The following is a 17,606-nucleotide window of genomic DNA, read 5'->3' as shown; positions in this document are numbered from 1 at the left end:
GTAAAGCAATTATACTCCAATAAAGATGTTAAAAAAACTTTTTAAATAAATAAATAAGAGCTTATGGATTTATGGATGACAGCTCCATATTAAAAAAAAAAAACAAAACATTCTTCAGGGTAAAGTCTGTAGTAGACATCAAAGCAAGTGCTACCTTTCCATAGTGCAACCCTTGGTGGAATAGCACAAGTGCAACCACAGATCTGACTACTGTAACAACTCCACTCTGATACCACTAAGTGCCTTGGTATAACCTTGGAACTCATGCCCTAATTCTGCACTTTGTGGACATTCCAGTAGGAACAGTGAAGGTAGGCAACAAAAGGAAAAACTAAAGAGTTTGGGGGTATCTGAAGTAGCCCCCCTCCCAAAAAAGTTCTCATAATGCCCCCCATGTCTCTCCCATATTAAGTAGCATTAGGAATTTCCACACTCTGCCACAACCAGAAAATAGGAAGAAGGTACTGAATCCTAAAAGGGACTTTCCAAGTTCTGAAACTAAGAAATTAGTCTTGTCAGACACTAAGGAAATTCCAGGCAAGTCTGAAATTTCATACACACACAAACACACACACACACACACACACACACGTGTGTGTGTGTGTATGTATAAAATGCATATACAGATACAGAGTTAGGTAACAATATGTCATTTGAAAGGTAAAAGGAAAACAGTCCCTGATTAGGTCAGCCCAAATCTACTCCCTGCTAGATGATGCTAATTTGAAGAAATATCAAAAACTCATGAAATCATTTAATTCATTCCATTAAATCCATTTTAAAGAACAGGAAGTTAAAAAATCCATTTGGAATAATAGAATTGCATTGCTCAAATGGTCATTATAAAATCAGGTCTAGACAAAGTTATAAAATGGTTAAATGTGTTTTCTATAATTTGATTAGAGATAAACAATCTGAGGCTTAATCAATAATTATTCATTGACTGCTTCTACTAGGAAAGGCCACTGGGTTTTGTGTTGAGTTCAAAAACCTATTGTGTAGTCATTTGCCCTTTGGAAGCTTACAAACAATTTGGAAAGATCAAACATTTACAGCCATAAATCTAAATTACAATTAGCTATCAATAGCTGTGTTAATAAGAAATTCATTAAAAGTAAACCCATCAAGTTAGGGACCACTCTAAGTTTAGGAGAGATGAATTTAAGCAGGGTGGGGAACACATTTTAAATAGAATAAACGATGAGACCCAAGTAATAGAGAAGAGAAAGGACGAGGCATAATTCAGGTGACTATAGAGAAGTAACAGCAACTGCCACTGACTAAGCACTTGGATGTCAGACACAGTGCTATTTGCCTATGTTATCTAATTTAATTTTTTGAAACAGTATTTTAAGTTATCTGCCTAAGGTTAAACTACTAATCAGTAGCAGAACTGGAATTCAAACCCAGGGTTGTTCATTCTGAAGTTCATGCTTTTAATCAATTACACAATATCAAAAGCCAGGCTGGCCAGAAAAGAGAAGTTACAGAGCAGAATGGTGAAATATAAATTTGAAAATGTACCCTAGACTATAAGCTTCCTAACAACAAAGGCTATGGTCACTCAATAAATATTTCTTAAATAATTCTGATGAATACGCAATAAGGAATCCTGAAAGATTGTGACCCCCAAAACATAAAACTCTGGGCTATTTGAAAACATCCAAAGTACCTCCTTTTTAGAGGATTCTATTAATCCATATTAAGAAACAGTTTTAGTAAAAATTTATCCAGATTATAAATTCATAAGATATTAAGACCACAGACCATGTTTTAGATTCTTCCTCTTTATATCCAACAAATACAGCAGTCTAGTATTTAGTAACTGGTAACTCAATCTCTATATTCAAGCCTCAGTTTAGACTTCCAAGTATTTAGCATTTTCTTTTCATCTGAATTATTTGTATTTTCTGTTCCACTTTATAGGCCAGTAGGTGTGTTGGCAAATCAGGAATATAGTTAAGTCTAAAAGTAAATGATTCAGATCCCTCCCCACCCACGCCCAAAAACAAAACCCCTTTTCTTGGGTTAACAGAAAGCAAAATTGATTTAATGCACTGCATTCTGATTCTCTCTTAACTCTCATTAAATTAAAAAAATAAAACCATTAAGATTGGGACTTCCCTGGTGGTACAGTGGTTAAGAATCCATCTTCCAACACGGGGGACGCCAGTTCGATCCTTGGTCAGGGAACTAAGATCCCACATGCCCTGGGGCAGCTAAGCCCGCGCGTGCCACAACTACTGAGCCCACATGCTCTGGAGCCCGTGCACCACAACTAGAGAGAAGCCCATGCGCCGCAACGAAAGATCCCGCATGCCACAACTAAGACCCATCGCAGGCAAATAAATAAAACACAAACAAACAAAAGTTAAGATTAAGAATGAGTAACTTCTAGGCAAAAATGCAAGAGCTAACTAATATTTCATCATGCCTTTGTTTATCATAGTTCCTTTTTTATTGAAGGTGAGGAGAAATCCAAGGAGAACAGTTTTACAAGAAAGGTTTGTCCATGGGGATTTATCTTGTTAAGAGCGAAAGACAAATGGTTTTCCCCTATAGGAAACCTACTCTTGTTTTATATAAATGTATCCTTTGGTACTACAAATGAAGCTGGTAAGAGCATCAGATTACTGCTAGAAAGTTCAGTTATTTGTCATTTTCTTGGTCTCTCTGAGGTGGATTATTTCAAATAATCAACAGGGTTAGTGCTCAAATGATAAAGGTCATCTTTATCACAAAACAGGATACCAAAACTAAGTTCAAGCCTGACCTCATAGGTTTACTTCCAATTCTAACACACACACACACAGAGAAAAATAAGACAAAATCTTGGTAATTACTTATTCCTGCCACAGTCTCACACTATTAATCAGTAAACAATATATCCTTCCAAAAACTCAGATTAGGAAAATAAGAAGTCACATAATAGCATAACTGCTGGGATTGCTTCTGGTTGCTATGGAATAAAGGGCAGTCCCTTCACATTCTCATTCGTTGGTTCTCTTACTTAAGAGTGCTGCAGCACCTTTAAATCCCAGCCAGGCAAGTCTCAGCTTGTATGACCAATATCAGCTGCCAGTAATTTTACTTTTGCTCCTCAAGAGAGTGACCTACAGGAACAAATACTTCAATTTTTATAATTAAAAATTCAATGAATTTTTACAATCTTTAGAAGGATTAGAATCGTCCTTACCCTCATCAAATTATGACATATTATCACTAACACACAGCAAGGGGAAATACGAACGATAGGGATTACAAATCTACTATTTTCTTTCTTAAAAAAAAAACCAAGCAAGTATGGTACTTCCCCTTAATGTACAGCCATTTAAAATTTTGGAAAATAAAATTTAACTGCATTTCTATATCATTTTAAAATAAAGCAATTAAATAACGACCTATATACAAAAATTATAGTTGGAAGATGATAAAAATTAAGATATTTATTCAAATATTGAATACAGAATTATAAAATTTTACTTTTTCTAGGAAAAATACGGAGCTCAAACTCTAGATAAAATAAGCAAGTAGAGTGAATACTTACGGCAGCACATTTGCGCTGTCTGCCTTTAAGGAAAGGTTTTCACCAGCTATGATATATACCATAAGAACACTGGTCGAGGAGTGAGGACCCTAGGGCTCAACAGCCCCAGCTCTGATAAATGCTATATGTCCAAGTCACTTAACCTCCGTTTTCTTTCACATAAATGGGGGTTGGGGGAGTTAAACGAGATAACCTCCAAAGTCTGTTCCAACTTAAAAATTCTGTTTCTAAAATAAAACATCCTAACGATGTCTCTACTGGAATCTATATATTTGCGCCACTTGGAAGCATGTTTAACTCTAGCAACAGACCTTTTTACCTCTTTAATCTCTACTCCACCATCCTGGCTACCCCTTTTGGTCAGCTGTGCAGATCAGACACAGTAAAGGGGCAGAAGACTATGGCCATAGAATATTTAAGTAGAAACAGGGATAAAGGCTGAAGTTGGGCCCCTAAGGAAAGAAGACACTCACTATAGGTGGCTTGAGGCTCCAGCTCCAGCTTCAGACTCAAAAGCTTAGCTGCCATGCAAACAGGGTCAGGTTCTAAAATACAAGTCAATTATTTGATAAAGCTTTCCTTCACATGGTGTTCTTCCAAATTAGAACATTAAGTTGTTTGCTGTTGGGGAGTTACTCCAATACAGAATAAGTAGAGCAATATAATCTACCCACAAACAAATTAAAAGAATGACGTACAAAATATTAATCCCTTTCACCTCTGGGAGGTAAATATCAAGACAGTTGTTTTCCTGCATCCTGCCAACAAGGGCTGCAGCACTTGTGCTTGATCCCTTTTTTAATGATAGGTCAGATTTCAAGTAGAAGACCCTGGAATTACTAAACAAAAGACTTGACCAACAAATGAGAACAAACTTCCTGATTTACAAATGCTGTGCTGAGAAGAAACAACATGAAGATCAACCACTCTTAAATACGTTATTTTAAATATAATGTAAGCACTGTTTCAAGGCTACATTGAGTCTGTTCTTAACATAAGACTTAAATTTTTTCAAAACAATGTAGAACAAAATAGGATTCAAGTTTATTTCAATAAACAAATTATTTCAAATTATATAGCTTTAAGAACAACAGAACGTAATAATCCTTAGGTCTGTGTGATGGACACATGAGGGTTCACTATACTATTCTATATTCTTCACTGTTAGTTTTAAAAGTTTTTAAAAAAGAAAGTTTTAAGATTATAAACATTTATGGTACACAGTTTTTCACTATATATTGGCTTCCCATATGTAAACTGCTTTAGATATCAGATAAGCTAATCAGATATTCTAATTGAATATATTAACTTTCTATAGTAATATATAACTTTGTAACAATAAAATAATTACAAGAAAACTCTGATACATCTCAGTTTAATTCTTTTCTATATACAACATTAATAGTGAAATCACATACAATAATAGTCAAAAGTCCCAGAGCTTTACTGTAAATATTTCAGACAAAAAAAGTAATGTAGTGTCCATAAGAAACTTAAGTATAATCTGTTTCTCAGCTTCCCCTATTCATTAAAATCAAGTAAGGCAAAAAAGTAAACGATTATTCACCCAACAAATTATCTCACCATTCATACTTTGATTTATCCATCTCACCTTATTTTTAATCTTTACTTCAAAATTTTCTAATTTCATCTAACTGCATTTTCAATGTCTCCTCCTATCCTTTGTTTTTACCCTTGATTCCTAAATATCATCTCCATCATTTCTGCCTTCTAAAATCTGAAATCTTAAAAAATACGTCCACATAGCTGAGAATATATAATTTCGTATCAAATACCTAATTTCTCTCTTTTCTTTCAAAATAGTCCTTAAAACCCAATAGAAAGCTGAGCCATTTCAGGATTCCTAAATTAACCAAAATAGTACTGGCACTAAATACACATTGATATAAATCCTTTAATTCCTCATTCAAAAGTAAAGCTAAAGAACAATGATGTTAAACTACAAGCTTATAGACTAACATAGCCAATTATTTCTTATGTCTCTGCTAGAATGTTTTTGAATAAAATATTAGAAATAATGTTATCAACTGTAGTGGTAATATTACTAAGTATACTTAATGTGGCAAACTGAATTTCTTATGTAGACCCTAACATCACCCTTCTTTTTCTCTATACTGTACTAACCATTATTCGTACTCTAATTTTTCCAACTATATGATCCTGCCCCAATTTACCCTCATCTTACCCCATTCTTTCAGATTAAGGTGTTGTTCTAGGCATGCGGTGTCATCTATTAGCATTCTTTCTAAGGTTTGTAAACCAAAGGGTAAGCTGGAGCTTCCAAAGCTCACGGACAATGCATTACACAAGACTGTGCTACAGGATTTAGGAAATTCCAGACAGCTGTGTAAATTAACAAAAATGCAATATCATAGAGAGGTTTATATTATCCAAGAAAGATGCCTTTATTTTAAAGTTTATCAAGGACAGCATGACTGCAGGTGAGTAACGTATCAGGATCACTATAATGACCTCCTCCCACAAATGACTTTGATCTTCATCTCCATTCCATGGGCACTTGCATTTCTAACAAGACCAGTAAATACTCAAGTAAATCTAACCCAATCAAAATATTAAAATACATCACCTCCCAATTTCAAAGATAAAACCCACTTACTTCCAAACCATATGGCTCTCAAACCTCTGGTGAAATATAAATCCACATCTATTATACAGCTCCACTCATTCAACATTATTTAAAAGGTTTTAAATTTCAAAACTCGGCAGACTTCTAAAAATAAAAGCATAGATCAAATGTTGATCCAGCAGCACAATATCTTAACCTACTATAATCAGAATTACAATTTTTGCCTTTAATAACTTAATTCAATTTCAGCGTTCATGGCCTTTGTTAACTAAAGGTAGCCTCTAAATATCCCCGTATAATGTGAGGCACCATTAAAAATCGTTCCCCAAATCACAGGAAGGTCATTTAAAGAACTTAAGTCAAACATTTCCCCTAATTTTCCTTGCCTCAACAAAATAGCACTGTAGTTCCTAGATATGTAGAATGCAGAAACCAGTGAGCAAAAGCAGTTTTGACAGAAGTTCTGAAGTACCAATTAAAATGACTTTCTAAAGGTCTATGCACAAACACACACATATACACAAAACACTATATATAAGATAAAATCCATTTTTCTTAATAAAAGTACTCTCTAAAAATATAAAGTGACGTTTTAAACAAAACATGTTTTGAAATGTCGTTTAGAAGCATGCAGTGTGATTATGTTACATGATCGAAACAAAGAATCTAACTTTATCTGGTGCCTGTATATCAATATTTCATGTTGGGCTCTCATCGTGGTACATCAAAATATGCATATTGTATATTTAAGATGGTAAAAGTGATTTTCAGATCACTAATATATCTTTTCATGTGTTTTTTTTAATGACCCTTATGCTGACACTTCATTAAAACTCATCTCCAAGATTGTCATCAGATATAACCAGATGTCAATCAGTGAAAGCCTGATGTGACAGATTACACTCTTTGGTTCTTTAAAATGTCAGCCTCAATAGGAATAGGGGAAAAACCTAAGTTCTATTGCAAAAAATATATCCACAAAACAATCCACCCAAAGCAAAATGTAGAGAGGTGGATTTAAAGCATCATTTCTGTTATCTAGCACACAAACTAGATTTTCTCACTACTGTCTTCTACCTTTCTAAATCTGTGCATGACTAAATCACAATATAGGCTCTTTAAAAGAGAAAGATATTATTGCACAACAATATACTAAGGGATAGACATATACAGATACATTCAATCTTTAGGAGAAAAGGAATCACAGACAAATACAAAGTAATAAAATGCCTATCCTCACAAAAGTGTGTGTACTCTGCATAATACTACAACAGGAAAGGAAATAGACCTGGAAGACATACTGGATCACCTGAGTCATTTCTGTTTCTCCCCTCCCCATGCCCTGCAATCCCCACCCCAACCTCTATTTCCACCAAAACGTCACAGTCCAGGAAAACAAACTGGATAGAGTATACAATGCACGAGTATTCAACAATGGAAACAGGATATGATTTCTAAATGTATCTCCCTCTTCCTGCCCCTCTCCAGCAACCCTCCCTCACCACCCCCAAAAGTAAAGCATGGAAGAAAGAAATTTAAGTGACTAGCAAAGGGTTTCTAAAATGGTTTTGCACATTAAGATAAACTATGCTGATTGAGACTGAAGAGGGCCAGATGCATTTTTAAGGATGATAGTTTTATACTGAAATGTATAAAGCCATCAATCATTCAGATCTGTAGTTCAGAAACTTGAATACGATTCTATCAAAAAAATAGCATTCAAAAATAATTTTAAAAGCAACAATTACAATCTATTAATCTTTCATACACTCCTTATTAAACTGGTAAAAGAGGTGAGGTGAGATAGAGCAGAATATAAGACGTATCTTGAACTAATGCAAAAATACTTCCTTTCACAGCATGCAACCCTCTAAAATCTTGTAAGTGCACTTGTCAAATTAACATTAAAGTACTGAGCAAAGTAAGTCAGACAGAGAAAGACAAATACCACAAGATATTGCTTATATGTGGAATCTAAAAACAATGGTACAAATGAACTCATTTACAAAACAGAAATAGAGCCACCAATGTAAAAAACAAACTTATGGTTACCAGTGGGGAAAAGGAGTGGGGGGGTAAATTGGGAGACTGTGATTGTCATATACACACTACTATATATAAAACAGATAACTAATAATGACCTACTGTATAGCACAGGGAACTCTACTCAATATTCTGTAATGACCTATATGGGAAAAGAATGTAAAAAAAGAGTGGATATATGTATAACTGATTCACTCTACAGTATACCTGAAAGTAACACATCATTGTAAATCAACTATACTCCAATAAAAATTTTTTTAAGTCATGAAAATGCATACCTCTTGACCAAAAGACACAATTTTTCTGCCACCAAACCTAAATTTTAAAAATGCTAACCAAGTATAAACAATATTCAGAGAAATGAAAAGCAGCAATTATTGCCAATGGAAAACTACAAAAGAATACTAGTGTGGAAGATGGCAATGCTCCCCACAGCAGGGCCCCAAAGTAGTCCAAAAGCCCTCAGAATTTGCCCAACTCCTTGACAGGATTTTAGCTCTTCTCAAAACTAGCTGAATAGCACGAAGGGAAGAAAAAAGTCAAGGCTTTAACAACTGGCGAAGAAATGTTAAAAAATGAGATCAACAGAAATTAAATTAATTTTTCTTGCTTCTAATGAGAGAGAGAGAGAGAGCTCTCAGAGGCTTGGGCTCCTCACCACCCCACCCCACTTCCTCTGTTAATTTGCCTATCCACATACTTGGGAAATTATGTCCTGTTTTAAATACCTCATTGGGGAGCAACAGGCAGAAGCCCCAACTGTCAGACACTTGTCTGGCACACAGACATAGAGGAGCTGGCGCAGCAGGAGCTCAAGCTGTGAGACTCAGCTAATTCCTCTGTGGGTGAGAACATCAGGGCACTTGGCCATAGCTCCCTACAGGGGCCACTGAAATGGTGGAAGCTTCTGACTGTGACATAGGTATGGCCATTATGCTAGACCCATGTTTTTTTATGCTGGGTTTTCTTTCTTTGTTGTTCTTATCAGAAGAAACAATAGGCAAGCAAAATGCCATCAGTAAAGGAAACACCAATTCCAGGCTCCATGTTATTGGCATGTTTCCCTTTTTCCACACCAATCTCACCATGGAATCATAGACTATTAGTGCTGGAAAGGGCTTTAGCGATCACATAGCACTGCTTCATTTACTGCTTCATTTTACAAATGGAGAAACTGAGACCTAGGAGGTTTAAGTGACTAGCTTAAGGTTTTTCACTTAGTGGCAGACTGAGTACCAGAACAGAAGCTCTTTTTCTCCTCTTTACTCTCCTTTGGCTGGCACTTTTGAAGACCTTTATTTCTTAGCCTAGTCACCCTCTCTTTTCTCCTTCCACATCACCTCTCAACTTAGGTCTCCTCTCACCAACTAATGTACTTTCATTTTCAGGCCAGCTGCCTCACTCTTAGCTTTCCTGGGCTCAGCTCCTATTATCCCTTGCCCATTTTTGCCTAAACAGGAAGACCTCTCGTAATCTTGACCAGGCACTGTAAAGTAAAGGCAAGCAATACTGACTGGGTATTACAGCTTCTAATAAAAGTAATGAGAAAGAAGAATCCAGGAGTTAAAAGTCAGCAATGGGCAGGCACATGTGACTGTGCAAACACAATATTTTGGGACTAGACAAGAGATTTAACCTAAAGTGCTCAGCCAGAGGCCAACACATAGCCGGGACTAGGAAGGGAAACTCGTGGAGCATAATCATGCTCAGGTTACATCATTAGTGGAACAAGGATATGTATTTGTTCATGAGGGCAGTCAGATGGATAGAAATTGTAAGAAGATAGTGGATGATTAAAAACGGTAAGAATGATATATAACCTTACCACCTAATAAGTCACATTTCCTAGCCTTTTTCCAAAAGTTCCCTTTAAAATGTGTGTCAGATTCACTGGAGAAAGGAAGCAGAGGAGATGGCTGAGCTGAGAGTCTACATACTTTTTATGTTGGGACTAATTATCTATAAAAATAATGTAAAAGGAATCATATACTTAATTGAACATTTAACAGGAGTAGGAGGATGGGAGCAGGTAAGATGGAGACAGGCAAAAAGCCTGTACAATACACAATGCTTCAGCAAAAAAGATGACACACAGTATCAGATAAATTTTCAATTGTAATGTATAAACCACATTTCCACTTTGAGAAAGATCGGGCTATTGAGATCACTGTAAAATGAGAAAAACATTTCATTCTTAGTCAAAATGCTTAGACAAATAGAAATATAGCAAATTACTGAATAGTAACTTTAGATATAGCAGTCAACTAAAATGATTCTTTCAGCATCTTTAATGCCCTAACAAAGGGAACCAAAGGCATTATTTTTCCACTACTATTTCATATTATATGTTTTACTGAATAACATTCTTGAGGTTACTTTATACCTCAAGATTGGGGTTGGCAAATTCTCCTAAAATTACTTATTGCTACAGGTAAACAAATGGTGACCTCACATTTTTCTACTGTTAGTAAAATAACGATTCTAAGCAGTGCATATAAATTGGAATAATTCCTTGATGAACTCATCTTTATACAACTATTATCATTATTATATATTAATGACTGCATTTTGTAAAATGTTTATAAATAGGGCTCAAAATGTTTTCAAATGAATTCATGTATAATAGATGTGAAAAGGAAAATATCAATTGGACAATGAAATGGACAATGGGAAGTGTTAAGAGTTTATGAAATGTTACATCATTAATTCTCAGTCTGAGATCCCTAGACCAGGAGAGTTATCCAAACATAAAAAGAATCCGTTACAATAAGGCTGCAAAGTAAAACTAAAACATAACTTTGGGCTAGCACCCTATTAATTCAGTGTAATAACAAGACTGGTTATCAAATGATAATCCAAACCTACAGTTGACAGCTTCGTGTCTTTTATTTTTAAAAGGGTGGAAGAGGGAATAATTATTTAATGAGTGCAGATCAATAGGCAAAATCTTTCAAAACTTAGGACCCACTGGGAAGTAGATGGTCAGAAGTGTATTAAAAGGATTCTTAGATAGCAAAAAAATTAGACTGGGTATCTTCTCAGTATTCCCTAAGAACCAACATGTATTGAGCATGTATTCCAAGTCAAATACTGAGCAAAGCACATTACATGAATTAGCTCCTTTACTCTTCACAAAACTACATAAAGCAGATTAAGGCTGATCTATTTTTCAGATGAGAAAACTGAGGCTAAATGAAGCTAAACAACCTGTCCAAGGTTCCACAGCTAATAAGATTATCTGAAATCTGAGTCCAAAGCCTGTGTTTTTAACCAATATACTTATCCTCAATCTATTTAAAAAACAAAACACATACCTATTTGATACTCTAAATACATTCCAATTTTTTAACTCATTCATTTTCATTAAATACATCTTGTAGTTTGATGTGATATATAAAATGTCAAATATAAAGGTTTTGAAACAATGTCATATACTTTAAATTCTTAGTGGCATAAATTAGTTTATGTTAATGAATTGGTAGGATCACGTGTTTAAGGAAAAATGCCTAACCTATTTTAGCAAGACTAATACTTTAAAATATTATTATTCTCTATTGATGTTTTGAATTCTTTGTGGCATGTCTTATAAAGGTACTTTTAAAAAATATCATATTTTGCTGACTGTACTTAAATGTGGGACAACAGTATACATAAATCCATTTTCTAGAGGGAAAAAAAGTTTATTTGATATAACTGTATCTTTCTAAGCTTACTTGAGGCAGATACTGACTACCACTGCTTCAGTATTTGTCTTTTAGAGTATACATGTACTACTGAGGAAGTAAAGTCAATGATGCAAGAAGAACCCAAAACAGTGAATTCAACAGTTCTCCTAAAAAAAAAAAAAAAAAACTCCATGAACAAATATTCAGATATAGAAAGCAATATAAGATCACTTCCAGTTTAGAAGTATAAGGCACAGAGGAAAGTGGAGAATCTAAAACTTTTCAGTTAATAAAGCCAAGTTAAATATTCAAACCAGACTATTATAACAGCATGAAGTGGGGACCAAATTCTCCAATTTCTGTTATTATTGTTGTTGACTTAATTAGCCTGATAACTATTATTACCATTTATACTTTTGAGAGAGTTTTAATTTATACCATAAAAAGCATACCACTAATTATGCCATATATAAATGCTGTAAGGATATACAATATACTGATATGTGCAACAATGCCAAATTTATGGAGTACAAAGCCATACTGCCAAAACAGTATGATTTTCAAGTTAAACTAAATTTTTTAGATACAGATTAAAATACCTGCATAAGAAGATGATAAATGCATATGCCTGCAGGACGAATGCTGATATTCAGATTATGCCAAAGATATCAATCTTGATATTGTTTTATGCTGTGCTAATATATATTAGTACACAGAAAGATAGGCTTTGATGAAAAGCTGCCAATTAAGACAGTATATTAAATTGAAACTCCATAGAAATAAGGCTATTATATGCTTGAATGCATAAGTAATTAAATTTTTTTTCTTTACATAAAAGTTCTAATCAGTTCACATTCTTAGTGATAATAATCTCTTGTTGCAAACAGCACAGCACCCTCTGGTGCATCTGTTGTAAGATGTATAAAATTTCCACATAAAAGGATAGAATCCGGGTAAAAATGAACCTTAGAAATCAATAGTTCGTTACTATTTTATTTACTCCAGTACATATTTTTAAACACTAATGCTTGAAAACAATTTTCACCTAAAAACAGCACTAAAAACTTTATAATAACAATTGAAGTAGATAAGGAAAATGTTTTCATTTGAAAATATTTAAAATAACCAACAAAAACAACACTGGTTCTCAACATTTATCATTTAAATTAAAATAATGCTGCCCCCCAAAAAATTCAAGTATGGGATGGCAAAAGTTAACTTGTCATGTTAACCAAATTTCACTTTATTCAAATCTGCCTTGGCTTTTTGCTTCAGATAAATTGACTAATTGCGTAAAGTGCTCCTGAGTACTTTGCTGGATTCAAAGGGAATTTATCATTCCTTTAAAGAATTTGAAGTGTTTTCTGAAAGGATCTGCAACTTACAGAGCTCAAAACTAGAATGATATTCAAAAATAAAAGTTACACTAATTAAATTAGGAATCAATTTGAATAGTTCAAAACCTTTACTTTAAAAAGAAAACTCTTCCTACGAAAATAATTAACTCCAAAAGTATATTTTACTAAGGACAAAAGCAAAGGATGCCACCTGCTTTAGACAGCCCTTTTGTGAATCGGTGGAAGTCCCAACACAATGCACTAGAAATGAAAGTGACACCTGTTTAAAGCAGCCATCTGTCCCTAACAAAGCTAGATTTAGTTAAATCCGCTTAATCTTGGATTTCCAAAATATGGGAACACTATGCACCTGTGAACAGAGAGGAATTTAAAATCTGTTTTGCAACAGCCACTGGGAAGCCATACCAAAGAGTTAAAAGCAAAGGATTGCATTAGGGAAACTAAGTGCTTATTTTTTAAAGTAACTAGAAGTAGAGGATTTTTAGCCTAATGCTCAGCATTAAAAACAAAGCAGGCAAAAAAAAAAAGCAGACTTTTCATAATTTAAAGGTTTATGTCTTCCAAGACTCTTGTAATTTGAAAGCCTCCTTGTTTGGTATTCTCATTTCTTGTAACACAGGCTCACTAGAAATACAAAAAAAAACAAAGTAACATTCCTACTACACTGTTCAGAAAAAAAATTTTTTTAACTCTTCCTACATATCTGATGCTATATCTTCTCTTTTAAACACACACACACACACACACACACACACACTATAAAATCTGAGACACAAAGATCATACTCCACCTACTGATTTTTTCAGTTGACAGTTTAGAGGAAAGCACATAAAACATCAACTTTCTCAAGAAAAATGAAACATGTTACCAAAAAGTAACATATATCATCCTTTAAATAATAGATTAAATCTATCTTGATTTTACAATTCATTTTTAATTGGTAATTTTTTTACTATTAAATTTGTTTCTGATTTAAAAATTGTTTTGTTTAGCATCAAAGTATATTAAATTTATAAACTGTAAATTTTTTATTTCAGTACTTATAAACTATAAACCTTTCATTTGAGTACCTAAGTAGAGCACGAGACTTTGAATACTGGAGGAGTAATATACTATTTTTTAAATTAGGCATAACCCCATATAATGAAAACATTGTGGAATGGCACATTTTAGAAATGCATTTTAGTTTACTGTTATACATTTAAATGTACTACATAAATATGCCTATATAACATTTAATGCAATTCATAGGCACAATAATATAAAAAGACTGAGATAGGCATTATGAATCACAGATATTCAGTGAATCACAGATATTCAGCTATTCAAAACAAGTTACAAGTAACTCCTATTTCATAATTTTAGTTTTAAAGTTTGGACACTTTTCCGAGTTCGTTTTTTAGTCTAAAAACAAACACAAGAGAATACAAATACATAATATAGTCCCTCCTAGGAAAAATATCTCAGAAAAAAAATGTTACTAAACATTTATCAGTGTGTTAAATTTTTTAACTTATCATTTGTTAGTATTTCTGGCTATTATTTACTTAATCTGTATGAATAATGTTGACACACTTGAGTCCAAAGCATGTCTAGCAGCAACTTTTATATCACATAAGTGCTTTTAAAAATGAATAGGTAATAGAATTCAATTTAAGTTCTGCTCTCAAATCACCTTGTGAATGAAAATCTGAATTATAGAAAACCTGAGATAGTCGTAATGAGTGAAATGCCTGAAAAAAATTCTTGGACACTGCAAGTAAAAATATTAAACCATAAAATTATAGCATATTATCTACTCGACTGAAAATGCATTATGTAAATGGCATAAGGTCTGAAACTGTCTCAAGACAGCAAAACTCCTATTAACTTCAGAGAGTTTATAGGACCCAGGAACTTCACCATCCAAAAGTGTTCAGGCATTTGACACTCATCTGAGCAGAAAAAAAAATACAGGTTAGTATTAGAGATTTGCAAGAAACCCAGGTTGGGGAGGCGGGAGGGCAAATATAAAGAAATCTGAGTGCTCTGAGAAAGACTTCTTTCAGAACAAACATCACCCTCATTTAAAATAGCAATCACAAGGAAATGGATTTTAAAAAAGAAAAGATTTTTTTTAAACCTCTTATTTTACAAAATATTAGCCTTAATAGCTTTACAATTACCCAACCTGCTCACTGACATTCTGAAGAATAATTAATACTGTCATATTATTCACAGGCTGCTCTGTCAGGTAAATCAATATATGTTTGCTGTTAGAAAGAAGACTATTTAAATAAGCGTTTAAAAATTCCAAATTGGAAACTTCAATTTGTGTGAATATTACAGTACACTATATTTGTTTTAGCACACATTCATTATCAAAACTCTTTACTGATAATTAATTAAACATTACACTGAAAAATGAACAAATTTACAGGATCTGTAAAACTGGGTTACCTCTAAGAGCCTATAACTTGAGGACTGATAAGTATTCAAATCTACAGAGAAAAATACAGTTTTGAAGCAAAGACCTAAAAAGGAAAGAGTTCTCTCTCTTCAGCAGGTTTAAGTCAGTGTCCAAAGAAAACCAAAAAATAAATTTAAAAGACTATGTTAAGAACACATATGCCTACATCTTAACAACCACAAAGAAAGTGAAATATACACACGTTTCAAGTTGAGAAGCTTCATACATTCTTTATGAACAACTTGACTTCAATTTCAACTCTCAAAGGAAAACGAAGAGAAGATTTAAAAAAAAAAACTCTTTAAAGTACCATAACTGTCACAAATAACACTGTAAACTGAGTTCTCACAAAGCTTCCTTACGTCCTTTCCCTGTCTGTCACACACAGTCTCATAACCACAATGAAAATTGTTAACACTCCACTGTGGGGAAGGAGGTTCATCAAAGTGAAATGGAACCTCACTCGTACCCCTCCCATCTCCACATGAAGGATAAAGCACTGTCAATAACTACTAACCCAAGTATCACAGATGCCCTGCATCCGGTTTAAATCACACACACACACACACACACACACCAAAAAAGAGAGAGGAGAGAGACTTTTTAAAAAAAGATCTCTTTCCCAATGCAGCAAAGAACCCAGCAAAGAGGCCCCTGGTTTCAGTGTGTGTGCAAGGGGTGTGGGGGGAGAAGAAAGAGGGGGAGGGAAGAGTGCCGAATGGATATTAAGATTGTTTGCAGCACAAAGAAAACACAGTTTTAAAAGAGAAAAAAGAAAACCATGCAGCTGATGATGGTAAAAGAAGAGCAGCTCATTAAGCACAAGGCAAAGAGGGGCAAAAATGAAGGCAAGAGGCAGTGGGAAAAGTTCACCGATGTACGAGGATAAAAATAACAAAACCCATAACAAGGCCCCACAAGTGAACAACAACAACAAAACACCACCTCGTGGGTCCCCCCTTGCACACTCTTGTCTATTTCGGTTTTGAAAGAAACAGGAACCAAGCAGCTTTGAAAAAGAAGAAAATTGAAAGAAAGAAAGAAAGAAAAAAAAAAAACCTTATCTCTTCACCTGACCCTCCTCCTCAGACCCAGACCTAAGGGAGAGCTCCACCGTCCGCAACGCAAAACTGTGGCTCCCTCTCCCGCTCGGCTCGCAGCCCCCCGAGCTCCCGCTCCATCCCTGAAGCGCGGCCGCGGAGGGCCGGGGCCGGCGGGCGGGAGGGCGGCGCGGCGCCCACACCCCCGACCCAGCCGCAGCGCGCACGGTCCATTGTAAACAAGCCCGGGGGACGGAACCCCTCGGCAGCGGCGCCACAGCTGCAGCCCCGGTGTCAGGAGTGAGACCCCCGCACAGCCACACTCGGCTCGCACACACGGACACACACACACGCACGGACACACGCGTTCACACGCATCCACACGCTCCCACACACATGTAGAGACCGAAGAATATTCACCTTGGCTGTGGATTATTGTGGTGTTGTTGGTGGGTGATGGAGATGGTGGTGGTGGGGAGGAGGAGGAGGAAGAGGAGGAGGAGGAGGAGAGGAGTAGTTGTTGTTGATGGGTAACAGTCGCCAGGACTACGGTGACTATGGCGCTTGATTCACAAGGCAACGGTTGCTATAACTCACAAAAGAGAGAGAGAGGGAGAGAGAGAGGGAGCGAGAGGGAGAGGGAGACACTCACACGGGGAGGGGTGGGGGAGGGAAGAGGGGAGGAGGCGGGCCCGGCTAGCGGCCGGAAGGGGCGGGCTCAGTACCGTGACTGACAGCCCCCGAACCGGGTTGCGCTGGGCGCGAGGCCGGGGTTCCGAGGAAGGGTTCCGAAGGGACGCGCTAAGTTTGGCAGGGGCTGAGGTCACCCCAGGGTCCCCTCGGAGGTACGGTACTACACGCCCTGGCGAGGCTGGCGGAGGAATTGAGGGCCGTGG

At 35.7% G+C, this 17,606-nt stretch overlaps 1 protein-coding gene across 4 annotated transcripts in view; it reads right to left on the bottom strand.

Moving 5' to 3' along the window:
* RFX3 (regulatory factor X3) overlaps positions 1 to 17,369 on the bottom strand; it is a 294,873-nt gene extending 277,504 nt beyond the window's left edge. For all 4 annotated transcript variants that reach the window (XM_089913244.1, XM_089913246.1, XM_022573601.3 and 1 more), the window contains exon 1: positions 17,131 to 17,369. The gene's annotated coding sequence lies outside the window, so the exon portion shown is untranslated. The remainder of the gene's footprint in view (positions 1 to 17,130) is intronic.
* Between the last annotated feature and the right edge of the window lie 237 nt (positions 17,370 to 17,606).

Source organism: Delphinapterus leucas, chromosome 6 (assembly GCF_059928025.1).
Source record: "Delphinapterus leucas isolate spDelLeu-1000000601 "Yukka" chromosome 6, BTC_Dleu_Yukka2, whole genome shotgun sequence".
Lineage (NCBI taxonomy): Eukaryota > Metazoa > Chordata > Mammalia > Artiodactyla > Monodontidae > Delphinapterus > Delphinapterus leucas.
This window is presented reverse-complemented; position numbering and strand designations above follow the sequence as displayed.